Source organism: Dreissena polymorpha, chromosome 11 (genome assembly GCF_020536995.1).
Source record: "Dreissena polymorpha isolate Duluth1 chromosome 11, UMN_Dpol_1.0, whole genome shotgun sequence".
In the NCBI taxonomy this organism is placed as follows: domain Eukaryota; kingdom Metazoa; phylum Mollusca; class Bivalvia; order Myida; family Dreissenidae; genus Dreissena; species Dreissena polymorpha.
Window position 1 is genome coordinate 15,096,274 of NC_068365.1, and position 18,108 is coordinate 15,114,381.

The 18,108-nt window shown below is 40.7% G+C and overlaps 1 protein-coding gene across 4 annotated transcripts in view; it reads right to left on the minus strand.

Annotated features, from left to right (window-relative positions):
* Nucleotides 1-18,108, minus strand: part of LOC127850125 (calcium-dependent protein kinase C-like) — a 160,061-nt gene that overhangs the window by 14,020 nt on the left and 127,933 nt on the right. The gene's annotated exons all lie outside the window — the stretch shown is intronic.

Sequence of the window (18,108 nt, forward strand, 5' to 3'; positions counted from 1 at the left end):
AACAATGCCTGAATTGTCAAGATAATCATTCTAAGTTTCAAGGAGATTTAGGCATAAATGAAGACTCTAAAGTGGCAAAAAACAGTTTTTAAAGATTTTACCTGGTGACCTTGGTTCTTTTTGGACGCAAACATGGCCTAGATATTGCCAAGCAAATATGGCCTAGATATTGCCAATGGCCGCAAACATGGCCAAGATATTGCCAATGGCCGCAAACATGGCCTAGATATTGCCAATGGCCGCAAACATGGCCTAGATATTGCCAATAGCCGCAAACATGGCCTAGATATTGCCGAAGGCCGCAAACATGGCCTAGATATTGCCAATGGCCGCAAACATGGCCTAGATATTGTCAATGGCCGCAAACATGGCCTAGGTATTGCCAATGGCCGCAAACATGGCCTATATATTGCCAATGGCCGCAAACATGGCCTAGATATTGCCAATGGCCGCAAACATGGCCTAGATATTGCCAATGGCCACAAACATGGCCTAGATATTGCCAATGGCCGCAAACATGGCCTAGATATTGCCAATGGCCGCAAACATGGCCTATATATTGCCAATGGCCGAAAACATGGCCTAGATATTGCCAAGCAAACATGGCCTAGATATTGCCAAGCAAACATGGCCTAGATATTGCCAATGGCCGCAAACATGGCCTAGATATTGCCAATGGCCGCAAACATGGCCTAGATATTGCCAAGCAAACATGGCCTAGATATTGCCAATGGCCGCAAACATGGCCTAGATATTGCCAAGCAAACATGGCCTAGATATTGCCAAGATAAATTTGCTGACCAAGTTCCATCAAGCTTGAGATAAAAAATGTTGCCAATAAAGTGACATTTTTTAAACATCTGATCAAGATCTGTTAACCTTGGATTTTGGGAAATGCTGATCGAATAGTGCCATAATTACTGCTTTCCATACCGTGGAACCATTAACATTCAAGTAGGTTGAGTTAATAATTGATAAAATGCAAAACAGTTAGTTGTTGCTCAGGTGATTTCATGTTGAGACATGCATAATATAGCACAACAGCTTAAGGTAAATGAAATAAGGTAAATGCTCCTTTTATTGTTTAGATGTCAAACAAGCACTGAATTGCTTTGAATCTTTTAGATGTTCATGGTTAATTATTAAATACAAATTTTTATAGTAAAATTCATTTTAATTAGTAATTACTTACCTGCTATCTAATTGCTTCTCACTCCGAAGGATCGTAATTTATCCGGAAACTTTCTGTCCGAATCCCACACTTTTCATAAACCCGTCAGGTCAGGTCAGAACGGTCACATAGTGCCGTGTAACCAAAACGGGATATTACCCAGAAACCATCACTCTTATTTCAATAAACAATATGAAAATATTAGACGAAGAGCGGGGTGGGAGGTGGGACTTACCGATAGCAGGTAAGTAATTACTAATTAAAATGAATTTTACTATAAAAATTTATTTTAATAGCTTAATTATGTTACCTGCTATCTAATTGCTGACTTTGCAGCTGCGGCGGGAAGGTTCGCGAAAATCTCCCCATCACAGCGGAACCCATATCTCGGGTTCTCAGCTAATCTTCGTTACTACGGTATTAACTTAATTCACGGATAAGCGTAAAATACCTATGCAGTAGAAGATACTACCGTTTGTGCAACCACAAGGGGGCCCAACAGATACAAGTTGTCATGTTGGCATTCCAGAGAACGAAGATAAAAAGATGAAAAGGTGGTCTGATTCCTCCAGAAAGCAGCTTGAAGCACGTCAGAGAGTGGGGTATGATTAATATACGCCCACAAAGCCGACATTGCTCGTAATTCATGCGGTCTTATCTTAAAAAGGGATGAATCCCTTGATGAAAGAGAAGAGTAAGCCCTTTTTATAGTCGAGGCTACCCAACGGGAAATAGAAGCCGCAGACACATCGCCCCCCCCCCCTTTTAAGGGAATGAAGAGTCTCTTGCGAGAACCTCGAATAGACTTCACTCTACTAAGATAGAACTTCAAAGACCTGACAGGGCAGAGGAGTCTATCTTTATCTTCATTTTCACAAGTTCTAGAAAGACTTGGGACCTTGAAGGGTTTAGAAGCCATTGAGGGGAGTTGATTTTTAGCAAGGAATCCTGGCTGACACAACAAAGTGACTGAGCCATCGGAGGAATCAAAACGAAGATGGCTTTCTTCGATAGAAAGAGCATGAATTTTACTTCTACGTTTGGATGAAGCCATGGTAAGAAGGAAAACGGTCTTCCAGGTTAGGAACTGTAACGAGGCCTGATTAAGGGGTTCATAGGGAGCTTTAATAAGCGATCCAAGAACACAAGCCAAATCCCATTTGGGGGTAAGAGAACGAGACACAGGACGTTTAAGTTCCATGGCTCGGATCAGTTCCGAAATGGCTGGGTCAGCACAGACTTGTGATGACTTACGAAAAGCCAAGGTATGCGAAAGCACAGATCTGTATCCTTTGATGGAGCTAAGAGAAAGTTTCTTATCATCAAAGAGATAGATTAGAAAATCTGCTATGCCTCTAGCAGAGGGATTGAGGGGATCAATTTTCCCTCGAACACACCAATTAGAGAAGAGTTTCCAGCGAGCATCATAGACTGCTCTGGTGGACTTTCTCCTTGCAGAGGCAATGAGCGTTGAAGCCCAGACAGAAAAGCGTTTCTTCTGCAGGGATTGTCTGATAACGGCCAGACGTGTAAGTGGAACATGTCTGGATCCACGTGAAGTCTGCCTCTCTGAGATAGGAGATCTGACCTGTGCGGGAGCTTCCTGGGAAATTCGCACAGGAGACTGAGAAGGTCGTTGAACCAGGATCTCCTGGGCCACCAAGGGGCTATCAGGAGGATCCGGCAAGAGCTCACACTGATTTTCCCTAAGATTTGGGGAATAAGAATGGGTGGGGGATAAGCGTAAGCGTCCAGTTGATCCCAATCGAACGAAAGCGCGTCTACCGCCCACGCTGCTGGTTCGTACACTGGACTCACATACAGAGGAAGTCTGTGGTTGTCTCTGGTCGCAAACAGGTCGACCAGTGGAAAACCGAATGTGAGGAAAATCTGGTTGGCCACTTCCTGATGAAGTGTCCACTCCGATGGAAGTAACTGGTGTTTGCGAGACAAACTGTCCGCCAGGGCGTTGAGACGACCTGGTATGTGTTTGGACAAGAGAGAGACGTTGAGGCTCTTGCAAAGAACAAGTAAGTTCCTTGTTTCCAGATATAGGGAGTGAGAGTGTGTACCTCCCTGTTTCTGGATGTAAGCCACGACTGATGTGTTGTCTGTCGATACCATCACACAGGAGTCCCGAAGATGTGATTGGAATTGAGAAACAGCTAGAAAGACTGCTCGCATTTCGAGATTGTTTATGTGCAGGTGAGACTCCTGAGGAGACCACAGTCCTGATAATGTCAGGCTGCGGGGTTCCAGGTGAGCGCCCCAACCTTCCATGCTCGCATCCGTTATGAGATGTAAAGAAGGTTGCGGGGGAAGAAGCGGTACTCCTGCCAACAGGGTCTCCTCGTCTAGCCACCATTGAAGGTGGGGGACTAAGGACGGAAGGATGGGAATCTGTGTTAGCAGATTGTCTGGAGACCATTTCCATCGAGCTGAGAGATAGTGCTGAAGAGGACGTAGGAAGAGACGTCCCAACTGCACGAAGTCTGCTACAGAGCTCAGGATACCGTTGAGTGAGAGGAAATCTTGAGCTGTGATATGAGATTGGGACAGTACCCATCTGACCTTCAAAAGGAGGTCTGATACACGTTGCGGTGAGACCCTGACCCGATTGATGTGGGTCAGAAAATTCATTCCCACGAATATGAAATCCTGAGAGGGAATGAGGTATGACTTGGCTGCATTGAGAAGGAGTCCTAAAGAGAGGAGCTCCTTCCAAGAGAACTCTAGGTGTAGCAGAAGCAGTCGACGATCGAGCTGGTGTAAGAGCCAATCGTCGAAATACTGAAGCAGTTGAACCCCGTGTATTCGGAGGTGTGCACCCACTGCGGCCATGAGTTTGGTGAAAACTCGTGGAGCTGTGGCCAATCCAAAGGGCATCGCCCGAAACTGGTAGACCTGGCCTCGAAAGGAGAAGCGCAGGTACTTCCGGTAGTTGGGATGGATAGGAACATGGAAGAATGCATCTTCCAGGTCCAAGGAAACCCCCCAGTGCATGGGTTTGATGGAGCGCCGAATGAAGGCAGGAGTTTCCATCTTGAAAGTAGGTTTGACTAGAAACGTGTTGAACATTTTTAAGTCTATGACTTGTCTCCAGGAGCCGCTTTTCTTTTGAACAAGGAAAAGGCGACTGTAAAATCCTGGAGAACAAGGGTCCTGAACCCTTTCTACCGCCTGTTTTTCCAGGAGTCCGAGAATGGAGTCTGGAAGTTGTGGATGCGGAGATACCAGATCTATTGGGACGCGAGAGAGTGGGGGCCTTTTTTCGAATTGAAAAGTGAGGCCTTGTGTGACAAGGGAATTAACCCACGCGTCCGAAGTTATTTGTAGCCATCGATTTGCGAAGTGCATAAGTCTGGCCCCGACTGGTACCTCCGGTATCGGAGGTTGTGGCGGTAGAAAGGGGTATGACCTAGGGCTGACCTTTTGGAGGTCCACCCTTGCCGGAAGAAGGATTTAATGACTTCTTGTCCGCATTGGGTTTGCCCTTACTCCAATTTTGGTTTACAGACGGCTTCTGATAGGAAGATGTTCTGTTATGAAAAGGAGGCCTATTTGTGGGCTGACGTGGAGCAGACGGACACTTAGTAGGGAAACTGTCCCTTTAAGCGTTCTTGGCCGGTGGGGCTCCTGGGGGCTTAGAAGCAGGGCGCTTAAAAACCACAGGGCGCTGGCCAGAGTTGCTCCTAGCTAAGGAGGCATGTATCTGATCTTCACGATCAGCAGTAAGTATCCTCCCTCTGAAAAGAGAATCTTCTGTTAGTGGAGCAGTTCGAAGGGAGTTAACGCCTGTTTCCAAAAGGAAATTATTGGGCAAGGAAGAGAGGATGAGGTCTCTCCGAAGTCTTAACATCTCAGACATAGACGACGCAGCATTGTGTGATAAACACTGCGTAGTACGTGAAAGGTGTATCAACAAGGCACGGAGCTCCTCTGGGATTGAATCAGAGAGCTCCCAAACCAAGTCTAAGGCTGTGGCTGCCATGAGATCTAGCTGGTTAGCCAGACCTATGGAACGGCGTTATCTCAGCTCCCAATTTTCCAACAGGGAAAGAGGGACTGCTGTATGGGTAGATGATGAAGGCATTGTAAGGGACAGCTTACTAATGTCAGCATCAGGAACCGGAAGTTTGGGAAGGTCCAAACCGGTAGAAGGGTCGGGTACCGGGGCCTTATAACTTTTTGCGCCGTCCATTTGTTTAGGCTATGTCAGCTCCGTAGGGGCTTTTCATGGAGATGGCGAAGGTTTATTGGCTGGCTCAAGTGACTGGAATACAGCCATTGTGGAAGAGCCAATAGGAAGGCGGAGATCCACTTGCGAAGTCGCCTTACTTATCCTGCCGGGCTCCCGTCTGCGGGCTACCTGTTCTGTAACGGTAACCGCAGATCCTGTGAGAGACAAGGAAGGGCGGGGGCAGAAGTCCTCATCTAAGGTATTGAACATTAGTTCGTAAACCTGATTGATGGAGGCTAAATAATAAAGTTCGGCCTCATTAGACTCCGAACCCGCCTCAATCGAACCGTCTGTGGGAGCATTGGATTGATTGAAACCGGTGGATACAGAAGTAGGAATACAAGATTCATCCGCTTCTATCATGAGAGGATCGTTTTCCAGCTGGTGAGTTAGGTCTATCAGAGATTAAGTCAGCAGACTCACTTTGAATACCAGCGGTCGCTGGTAAGATTAAGTCAGCAGACTCACTTTGAATACCAGCAGTCGCTGGTAAAGGATCAGTCGAAAAAGGGACAAAGATTCCCGGCAACTGTTGGATCCACAAAGTATTGGGATTTGATGGTGTAGCGGCAGCCCTGGGTATACTTCTATGCAATGTGGAAGAGACCCGTGGGGCTGAAAACGCAGCCGAAGTGGTTAGGTTAACCCCTGTACCTGGAGCATGAAATGTATGCGAACTAGTGTTTGAATACAAATTATGCTCAGTGGTTGTAGGAACAGCTGAAGTGTGTGTTGAGGCCAAAATAGAGGCCGACACACGTGGAAGGGTGTCAATAGATTCCTCAGAGAAGGATCGCCCTAGGGGACCGAGGGGTCCGGGAGCGCCTAATAGAGGAAGGTCTATGTCCCTTATCCCTGCAATGCCGAGACACTGTTCGGCGGCACTGGGAATGATGTTTCCTGATCGAACGTCTCCCAGAGCGCTGGCGTGATCGCTCTTTACGAGGCAATCTACGCCGAGAAACACTCGGTGAGCGTTAACGACGTCCACTCCGATAATGATGAGGGCTAGTTGAAGTAGACGATGAGTCATACAACGACGAGCCCGAGGTGGAGGAGTAGCCGAAAACATCAGACACTATGCGTTTACGTCTGTGACTCACAGTAGAAACACGACTGCGTCTACCTTTGTGGAGTACTGACAAGGTAGTGTCAACATCTACGGTGACCGGAACGGTCTGTGGCACAGACCGGGACCCGGAGACCGGATCGGTCATAACATGACCGGTGACCGGACCGGTCAGTGACTGGACCGGTCATAGCATGACCAGTGACCGGACTGGTCATAGCATGACCGGACCGGTCATAGCATGACCGTTGACCGGACCGGTCAGTGACCGGTTGACTGGTGACAACTATGACCGGTGACCGGACCCGTCAACATGTTAACCGGTGACCGGTGAAGTCTCCGGACCGGTCAACTGGTCGTTCCCGATGAACAGACCGGTCAAATTTTGTCACCGGAAAAGGACCGATGCATGGCATCTCCTGATGGCATGTGGTGAGGTCGTGTGGGGAAAAGTCACGGCTAACCGAACTTTCCCTACTTTGACCTGAGCCACGCATGTTGCGTCTCCGGCTCTTGAAAGGTCTACGCTTGATGGCCCAGGTGTCTACAGACCAATTCTCACAGAAAGGGCAGCAGTTGTCCTGGTTGCATCTGGCACACATAAGGCAGCTGTCATGGTTGTCCCATGCTGCTCTTATGTGGCCACACGAACCACGTGTTTGAGGCATATTTTGCCTTGAACAAACAAACAAAATCACAAAACAATACAGAAATACACGGATATATATACGGAGAATATTTTAACACAATTCAAAACTTCTCTAGTTCTGTAAAACAGAAGAATCCAGCGAAACAGAGCAACAATTAAGTAAACAACAAAAATGTCGGCCTTGTATAACGCTATCCGGAATAAGAGTGGTGGTTTCTGGGTAATATCCCGTTTTGGTTACACGGCACTATGTGACCGTTCTGACCTGACCTGACGGGTTTATGAAAAGTGTGGGATTCGGACAGAAAGTTTCCGGATAAATTACGATCCTTCGGAGTAAGCAGCAATTAGATAGCAGGTAACGTAATTAAGCTATTAAATTTAAAGTAGATAAGTAGTACCCACACTCAGCTCACACCTGATACAAGAGAGCCATAATGGCCCGAAGCATTTGACTGAGTACTGATAGAGGTACAAAAATCATACCATTGTGATATGTTTGAGAATAAGGGTTAAAGAATGTGCAAGAGATGAGGAACAATGTGATTTTTGACATGTATGAATGTCAAACTATTTAATCTAGTAGGATTTCAAAAATGAAGAAGCAGTCAATGGTTTTCATTTAACCGATGGCACATTTGGCGAATGCAGACACCACAGAAAATAGCTCACTAAAATCAGACTTATCAAAGGTTATGAACTTTGCTTTTCAAGCAAAAATTTACAAATGTAACGTAATGCTGTCTTTGAAATCTGACACACTTGTGCAAAGTTTAAGAAACAGAACAAATCTTTCTTTGCTATTACAATTTGGTCTTTTTCATACTTTAATTTTTAAAAAGAAGACAGTCAATGTCATAGTACATATGATTTTTGAATCGCTTTTAAGAAATATTACTGTGAAACTTTTTTCAAAAGTGCTAACTTCAATGTACCAAATCATTGCAAACTTTGAACCAAATGATGAATTTAAACGTGTGTGTACCACTTAATAACCCTGAGAGGAATGCACTAAAACTTATGATAAGGTTTTTATAAATAAGAATGAAAACATACATAACAGCCAGTATTAATAAATTAAGAACAACACACAATTCAAATTAATGTGCAAGTTTCAGTGCATGTTTTTACGAGGGATTTGCAGAAGATGGGTGTGCATATAATGAACAACAATTATAAGATTCAAAGGGTGACACATTAAGCCTTTCCTTAAACATATATTTATTTTAAGGTGGACACCATGGCACGTGCATATTGATTGCAAGTAGAACAAGATGTGTTTGAGAAACACAATGTCCCCCTATATGATGTTTGACCTTGAAGGATGACCTTGATCTTGACCCTTCACCACTCAAAATGTGCAGCTCCATGAGATACACATGCATCTCAAATATAAAATTGCTAGCTTCAATATTGCAGAAGTGACATTACATGAGCAATTTTGACCCATATATTTGACCTTGAAGGATGACCTTGACCTTTCACCACTCAAAATGTGCAGCTCCATGAGATACACATGCATGCCAAATATCAAGTTGCTATCTTCAATATTGCAAAAGTATTCATTAAATAAGCGACTTGGGCCACATATATTTAACCTCTGACCTTGAAGGATGACCTTGACCTTGACCTTTCACCACTCAAAATGTGCAGCTCCATGAAATACACATGCATGCCAAATATCAAGTTGCTATCTTCAATATTGCAAAAGTACTCATAAAATGAGCGATTTTGTCCACATAATTTTGACCTCTGACCTTGAAGGATGATCTTGACCTTTCACCACTCAAAATGTGCAGCTCCATGAGATACACATGCATGCCAAATATCAAGTTGCTATCTTGAATATTGAAATACTGCAAAAGTGTACATTAAATGAGCGATTTTGGACCCATATATTTGACCTTTGACCTTGAAGGATGACCTTGACCTTTCACCACTCAAAATGTGCAGCTCCATGAGATACATATGCATGCCAAATATCAAGTTGCTATCTTCAATATTGCAAACGTTATTGCAAATGTTAAAGTTGGCGTAAAACCAACCAACCAACCAACCAACAGAACAACAGACCAACCAACAGACAGGGCAAAAACAATATGTTCCCCATTACTATAGTGGGGGACATAAAAACATGGCATGTGCATATTGATTGCAAGGTGGACACCATGGTATTTGCATATTGATTGCAAGGTGGACACCATGGTATGTGCATATTGGTTGCAAGGTGGAAACCATGGTATGTGCATATTGATTGCAAGGAGGAAACCATGGCATGTGCATATTGATTGCAAGGTGGACACCAAGGTATGTGCATATTGATTGCAAGGTGGACACCATGGTATGTGCATATTGATTACAAGGTGGAAACCATGGGGTGTGCATATTGCAAGTTGGACACCATCGTATGTGCACATTGATTGCAAGGAGGACACCATGGCATGTGCATATTGATTGCACGGTGGACTCCATGGCATGAGCATATTTATTGCAAGATAGACACAATGGCTTGTGAATATTGATTGCAAGGTGGACAACATGGTATGTTTTTATTGATTGCAAGGTGGACACCATGGCATGTGCATATTGATTGCAAGGTGGACACCATGGTATAAGCATATTGATTGCAAGTTGGACACAATGGTGTGTGCATATTGATTGCAAGGTGGACAACATTGTATGTGCATATTGATTGTAAGGTGGACACCATGGTATGTGCATATTGATTGCAAGTTGGACACCATGGTATGTGCATATTGATCGCAAGTTGGACACAACGGTGTGTGCATATTGATTACAAGGTGGACACCATGGTATATGCATATTGATTGCAAGGTAAAAACCATGGGGTGTGCATATTGATTGCAAGTTGGACACCATCGTATGTGCATATTGATTGCAAGTTGGACAACATGGCATGGGCATATTAATTGCAAGGTGGACATAAGGGCACATGATTTGCTTGTAAGGTAGAAACAATAGCATGTGCATATTGATTGATGTGCAGGGTGGACGCGATGACATGAACATATTCATTGCAGGGTAGACATCATGGCATGTTCATATTGATTGCAAGGTAAACACCATAGCATGTGCATATTGATTGCAAGGTGGAAACCATGGCATGTGCATATTGATTGCAAGGAGGACACCTTGGCATGTTCATATTGACTGCAAGTAAGACACAATGACATGTCTATATTGAAAGGTTGAAACCATGAAATGTCCATATAAATTGATTACAAGGTGGACACCGTGACATGTCCATATTGATTGCAAGGTGGACACCATCGCATGCCCATATTGATTGCAAGGTGGACACCATTACTGCAAATATTAATTGAAATAAGACACCATGGCATGTCCATGTCACATGCAAGATGGACATCATGGCATGTTTAAATTGATTTCAAGAAGACACAGTTGAATTGATTGCAAGATGGTCACTATGAAATTTTCAAATGGATTGTAAGGAGGATACCACGGCATGCCAATATAAATTTTAAGGTTGACACCATGAAACTTGCATATTGATTGCAAGGTGGGCACCATGGTATGTGCATATTGATGGCAAGGTGGACACCATGGCTTGTGCATATTGATTGCAAGGTGGACACCTTAACATTTCCGTATTGATTGCAAAGCAGACACCATAACATGTCCGTATTGATTGCAAAGCAGACACCATAACATGTCCGTATTGATTGCAAAGCAAACACCATAACATGTCCGTATTGATTGCAAGGTGGACACCATGGTATGTGCATATTGATTGCAAGGTGGACACCATGGTATGTGCATATTGATTGCAAGGTGGACACCATGGTATGTGCATATTGATTGCAGGGTGGACACCATGGTATGTGCATATTGATAAGACACCATAACATGTCTGTATTGATTGCAAGGTGGACACCATGGTATGTGCAAATTGATTGCAAGGTGGACACCATGTCTTGTGCATATTGATTGCAAAGCAGACACCATGGTATGTGCATATTGATTGCAAGGTGGACACCATGGTATGTGCATATTGATTGCAAGGTGGACACCATGGTATGTGCATATTGATTGCAAGGTGGACACCATGGCTTGTGCATATTGATTGCAAGGTGGACACCATAACATGTCCGTATTGATTGCAAAGCAGACACCATAATATGTCCGTATTGATTGCAAAGCAGACACAATAACACTTTCGTATTGATTGTAAAGCAGACACCATAACATGTCCATATTGATTGCAAGGTGGACACCATGGTATGCCCATATTGATTGCAAGGTGAACATCATGGTATGTCTATATTGATTGCACAGTAGACACAATAACATGTCCATATTGATTGCAAGGTGGACACCATGGTATGTCCATATTGATTGCAAGGTGGACACCAAGGTATGTCCATATTCAGAGGGGGTAATCACCTGATAGTCAAGATGGCGACGTCCATACCGAGACAGTTATTTTTCGCCGCTTTATACCCTTTATTACTTTTGTTTATTTTTTAAATGACGCTCACTTTCCAGCCATATCAGTAAAAAAGGTGATTAGTGTTGATTTCGTATTTAAATTCGCTTTATATCTTGACATTACTCGGTGCAAATTTTCTGAGTGGAGCCCTAATTAGGTCATCCTGCTAAGAAATTTTGCACCGAGTTAAGTCGAGATATAGAGCGAATATTACTTAGAAATAAAAGACAGTAACTTTCTTTTTAATATGGCTGGAAAGTGGGCTTTATAAAAAATAATAATACAAGTAATAAAGGGTATTACACGGCGAAAAATACCTGCCTCGGCATGGACGTCGCCATCTTGTTTGTCACGTGATTGCCCCCTCTGATATTGATTGCAAGGTGGACACCATGGTATGTCCATATTGATTGCAAGGTGGACACCATGGTATGTCCATATTGATTGCAAGGTGGACACCATGGTATGTCCATATTGATTGCACAGTAGACACCATAACATGTCCATATTGATTGCAAGGTGGACACCATGGCATGCCCATATTGATTGCAAGGTGGACACCATAGCATGTGCACATCGATTGCAAGGTGGACACCATGGTATGTACATATTGATTGCACGGTGGAAACCAGGACATATGCATATTGATTGCAAGGTGGACAACATGACATTGTCGTATTAATAGCAAGATGAACATCACATCATTTGCAAATATATTTGGTATAACCTTTGGCTTCTTTGTTATTTGTGATAAGAATTAGGTTTCTCACTACATCAGCATTGACTCTTACTAATAAACTATATATATTTATATCAATTTTTACAGTAAATGTTTTGTACCTTTTTTAATATCAACTGAATAAAGACTCCAAACACATTACACAGTAATGTTCTTGGAAGACAAAATATGTACAATTCTTTGAAATCATTACTTTGATCTTAACTGAAGAACATGTAGAGTATCACATTTCCTGAATAGTCATTGAGGACGAAAATACATTAACTTGAAACATAGGCTACTTTGTTGCAATTTATTTCAAGTTTATTGTGAATGATTTGCTTAGTAAAATGCACATTTAAAATCACTATGAAACTGTACATTTGTTCAATAAAATGCACACACATATGTTTAATTTTGCTAAAATATAAAACTATTCAAACATCTTTTTTTTTAAATTGCTTCAAAGAATGTCAGATAGTCCAGTGTTTTTTTTCAACTAAGCAATTCCACTAAAAGAATGTACCAACATTATGATTAAAGCAAGAATTTTTTTACTGCAATTTTTGATGCAAAAGAATACAACTTTACCCTGTATATCACAATGTTTCATGTCCCATGTAATCCTGTTTTTGTGCACAAGCTAGATACAAAAATATGACTTCAATCCTGGCCAAGTCTGAAGAAGGTGACGGGAAGGGGGGAGGGGCATTCCTGTTGAGGTGGGGTCATGCGCAAAGGTAACAGGTAAAACAAAGCTCTTATGTACAACAATGGAGTTACAGACAACATTTATTAAAGCTAACCCATGGGCACAGCAAAACAACAACAAATAGTCAAAGCTTTTACAAGTCAATGCATGCTGTATTGATGAATATATGAGTATTCTTTCAAGTTAATTTCCTTACACTGGTATGATTAATTCCAAAATGTGTTCTTTTATTATTACTAACCATGTTTATATTAATTTTATAACAATGATTTATAAGTATTGATTCATTATTACTTATAATTCACTTTAAGAGTTCAATACAGTATTTCAATATATTATGATGTAATACAATTATAAAGTCCTTTCAATGCTTTTATACATTAAAAGTCTTAGTAATTTCAATAAAATATCACTGAATTTCTAAAACACCTTTTTCTTAATTTTCAATACTATTTCTTTTTAATGCACTCTTGGAGTTGTTTTTGCCTAAGGACTTACCAAAGATAGCATACTTGACTGTGTGGTCTGAGACCATATAATTAATTAACAAGAGGGCCATGGTGGTCCTGTATCGCTCCACTGTTTTTTATGCGAAAAAAGCGTGCAATGCGCATGGGTTGAAATGAACTCAAGCATGTGACTTTCTCTTTCTATCCCTCGTCCCACTGAGCACTTAAAGTTGGAAGGGTGAGCATTTTGTATATATGGAAAACATAACTACAGTGTTAACTAACTAAAAAGTCCGCGAATCGTCGCACAGGTCATTTGCTTATAACGTAGGTACATTTATCTCGCCAAAAAATATTGTCGTTCTTTCTATTTCATATATTTTTAGATGCTGAAGATCAAATCTATATGTACGCATGTTCTACAAGATTAATGAAAGTTCCTTCATTCAATCATGAATCTTTTTCCAAAATTCCAAAAAGTGTCTGTAGGTTTCAAAGTTTCTGTTACTTATATAGTTCATGACATATGCAAAATACCTTATGACGTAGATCACCTGAACTTTACTTCATTCTTGAGGCATTAGTGAGTGTAGCAGGATTGTTAACGTGGTGAAGAAATTGTTTATTGTACAAAGAAGATATTTGCCTGAGGAAACATAAAGTTACGAGTGTTTCAGGTTCATGAGGTGCCGAAAGGCAGTAGGAATGATAACTTTGTAGAGGTTGTTTGTTAAACAAAGTTAATGTTTATGAGACAAAAAATTGAATTATAATTCATCAAGATGTTGCGATCATGGCAACACTACTTGCATATGGCGTTTAAAGAGTTTAAAGAGATATCATGACAAACAATTAGCTTGACCTAACTTTCCTTTACTTTTTCCCTCTGACATTGGTTACCTGTCATGTTTGTTTTTGAAAAATACTAGGATTGCCATATATTGAAATAAGGTATCTGACCTATTCTCTGATAGGTTGCTAGTAATAGACATAGCGGCAGTCATGTTATAAACAAGGGGATTGTTCAAAGCATTAGTAGAATATACTTTTAATAGATACATCTTTTTTAAGTTGGATTCTCCTTACTTTTTTGCTACTGAATATTAAAATCATTTGATTTCAATGTAACAATTTGTTGTTAAGTTTATCTTGAACAAATATTTTTTGCAATCTATTTATAAATCATAAAATGATGTCATTCAATTTTTTGTTGATAAATTGGGCCTATAATAAAACAAGAATTTTGAGAATGTTAAAATTAAAGAATAATACTAACCATTTGGTGAAAACAAACAAAACAATACAATTTTTTTAATAAAATGTTATATACAAACAAGGTTAATGGACTAAATATAAACAAACACACTTGAGTGTTCTTCTTGTGTTAATGATGTATTAAACTGAGTTAAATTAATATATATAATTTGTTTACCTTTCAATATCTTGCATTTCACTTCTTTAGTTCAATGCTATTTCAATTAACTGAACAGCGTGACAAACATAATAAAGCAGAATATGCATATGAATCTGATTATACACAGATCCACTATCATATAAATCAAATCATGTTTGTCTATTTCAATGTTCGAAAGATCCTCTTCTAAATTGTTTTACTTCCCGAGTAGACTGAACTCCCAATTTGCAAACAGAAACACTGGTTTCCGTGACACAAATTCACTGTGCACATTTCTAAACAAAATATGTGTTTCTTGTATCTAAAACGTAGTCTTTTTCGTTGACAAACACATTTCATTATTCCTATCAAACTATATGATGTCAGTGGTTAATTCGATTGATATTTGTCATTTCAATAATCTTAATTTTCGCTTCACAACGGCGCCATTTGCATACGAAATACCAAACACATTTTATGGAACCGATTTTAATTGGAAGATTGGGAAACGACAGCCAATTATATTGCTCGTTTTAAAAATGCTTAGGCAGAATCTACCAGTGTAAAATGCGGAGAGATTTCGCGGGCTGCGGATATATTAAGCATATGTTCATTTTTGTGACCCCCGGGGCAGGGTCAAATTTAACCCCAGGGGCATAATTTGAACAAACTAAGTAGAGAACTATTAGATGTCACTACATACCGAATTTGGTAGCCCTAGGCCCTACAGTTATGGACAAGAAGATTTTTAAAGTTTGCACAAAATAGGCTTTATATAAGCATTTGTTCAATTTTGTGACCCAGGGGCATAATTTGAAGAAATTTGGTAGAGGACTATTAGATGTCTCTACATACCCAATTTGATAACCCAAGGCCCAATGGTTATGGACGAGAAGATTTTTACAAAATAGGCCTTATATAAGCAAATTTTCAATTTTGTGACCCCGAGACGGGGTCAAATTTGACCCCAGGGGCATAATTTGAACAAATTTGATAGAGGTTCACCCAAGGAACATTCCTGAGAAATTTCACCAGAATTGGACCAGTACTTTAGGAGAAGAAGATGTTTAAAGAAAAAGTTACCGCACGGAGGCACGCACGCACGACGGACACAGGACCATGACATAAGCCCCGCTGGCCTCTGGCCAGTGGAGCTAAAAAGTTTAAATGAATACTAAAATGTACCTATAGATTTATTATTAACATTTCATATCATGGATCTGGTTTACATTTTGTGGTGTTCATTTATTCTTGTCCGCCTTCAGTAATTTTAATGACAATTTACTTGCACTTTGATATGATGTCGAATTGGGGATCGAAGTAAAGGACACTTAAAAAATTGCTAAGTTTGAATTTTGTTCAAAAAGCAATTGATATATCAAGTACAAAGGAACTTTCTTCATGCAAGTCATCAAAAAACAAAATTCAGATAAAAACATTGACCGATAATTATACGAGGGCTGGTTACATCTGGTTTTGGGAACAAAGGATTGGAGTTAGGTTTGTTTCTATCTGCCAGGACAAGTTAACCTACTTTACACTTCATTTACATCAGTCTCCCAAGACTGTCATGAGATTAACCCTATCATAAATACTTTCTGTGCTCTAATTTCATTAAAGTTTTCTGTTTGAGATACTTATTTCCTTAGTCTGGCTGGCCCATTTCAGCCATTAAGATAATGTTCAGTAGATAACAGCATGTGCTGCCAGGAGATACTGAATCTTTGACTCTCAAGGCCATTAACATCAAACAATTACTTGTTCAGTGGGCTTAATTCATTAATTGTTTTTACGCTTCTCCATGATAAAACAGGGGTCCAGGTGTCATATTCTTTAAATAGAATCAAAGAGCTTGAATTGTGAATAATAATGATATTTTTTTAACTTTAATTTTTGCGTATAGAAAATGTTTGCATAAGTACTGGTATATAATTATGCATGTAACATATTTCATGGTACTATCAACTTCACTTGATCTATTATACAGTATTGTAGTCTAAGAATTTTTTTTCACAAACAAAGCAGCAGCAGTTCTTTTGACAAGGAGTCTATCTTAAATGAAGTTGTGACATTAGTGTATTTTGTGACATGTTGTGGACCAACTATCCATTTATGTTCAAGTCTTGTTGTGATTTTAACCATCTTGCAGCAGTATCTGTGAATCTTACAGGCACATCAGCAAAACAGCAATTATTAAACCCAATATTACATCACAAAGCCCAAGTCAATGCAGTCTTATAAAATCATCCCCCCTGGCATCCAAGGGACAGTCAGAGACAGGTAAGGGCCAGTCAGAGACAGGTAAGGGCCAGTCAGAGACAGGTAAGGGCCAGTCAGAGACAGGTAAGGGCCAGTCAGAGACAGGTAAGGGCCAGTCAGAGACAGGTAAGGGCCAGTCAGAGACAGGTAAGGGCCAGTCAGAGACAGGTAAGGGCCAGTCAGAGACAGGTAAGGGCCAGTCAGAGACAGGTAAGGGCCAGTCAGAGACAGGTAAGGGCCAGTACTGATGATGGGCAACAAGGAAGAAGGATTCAAGCTTTGACATTTGTTGGCTGCTTTTGTTCTTGCACATTTTTATCTACTAATTTATTTGTATGAATATTACTTTTCTTCACAAAACAGGATATAATTTGTATTTATTAGTGATGTTTAAAATGCTGATGCCAAGTATCTTTAATTATATTTATAAATAATTGATTAAAATGACTTTGTCTACATTATGTGAAATGTATATCAGGTGCAAGATTGATAAATTATTTCTTAGTACATGTTTCATTTTACGTGTCATACTTATGCGTATCAGACTGTTATTGATCACCCAATTGTTGATCACCCATTAACTTTATGTCTCTAAGTAAATTACTGCATTGAATTTTATAATGAATGTAAAGCAAAACATTTGTATAAAATGAATGTCTTTTTTGCTATCATTATTAAACACTGAACTTACTTGAAGAATATTTTCTGATTGACATTTGAGCTGCATTGAGCCAAAATGGGTCTTATGCTTTATGCAGGCCAGCTTTGTTCCAGCCCAGCCTGCACAATCAGAAGCAACTATTTCATTAACCACAAAAGGGCGCCTTTTCAACGAACCAGGTAGCTAATGGCCAGATGGGGCAATGTGCTGGCAGGTCTGAAGCTACGTTGGCCCCATAAGGCATAAGACCCATTTTCTCAAGACGTACCCCTTACTGCTCAGAAAGCTTACAATAAAAACATTGACGCTGAAGACA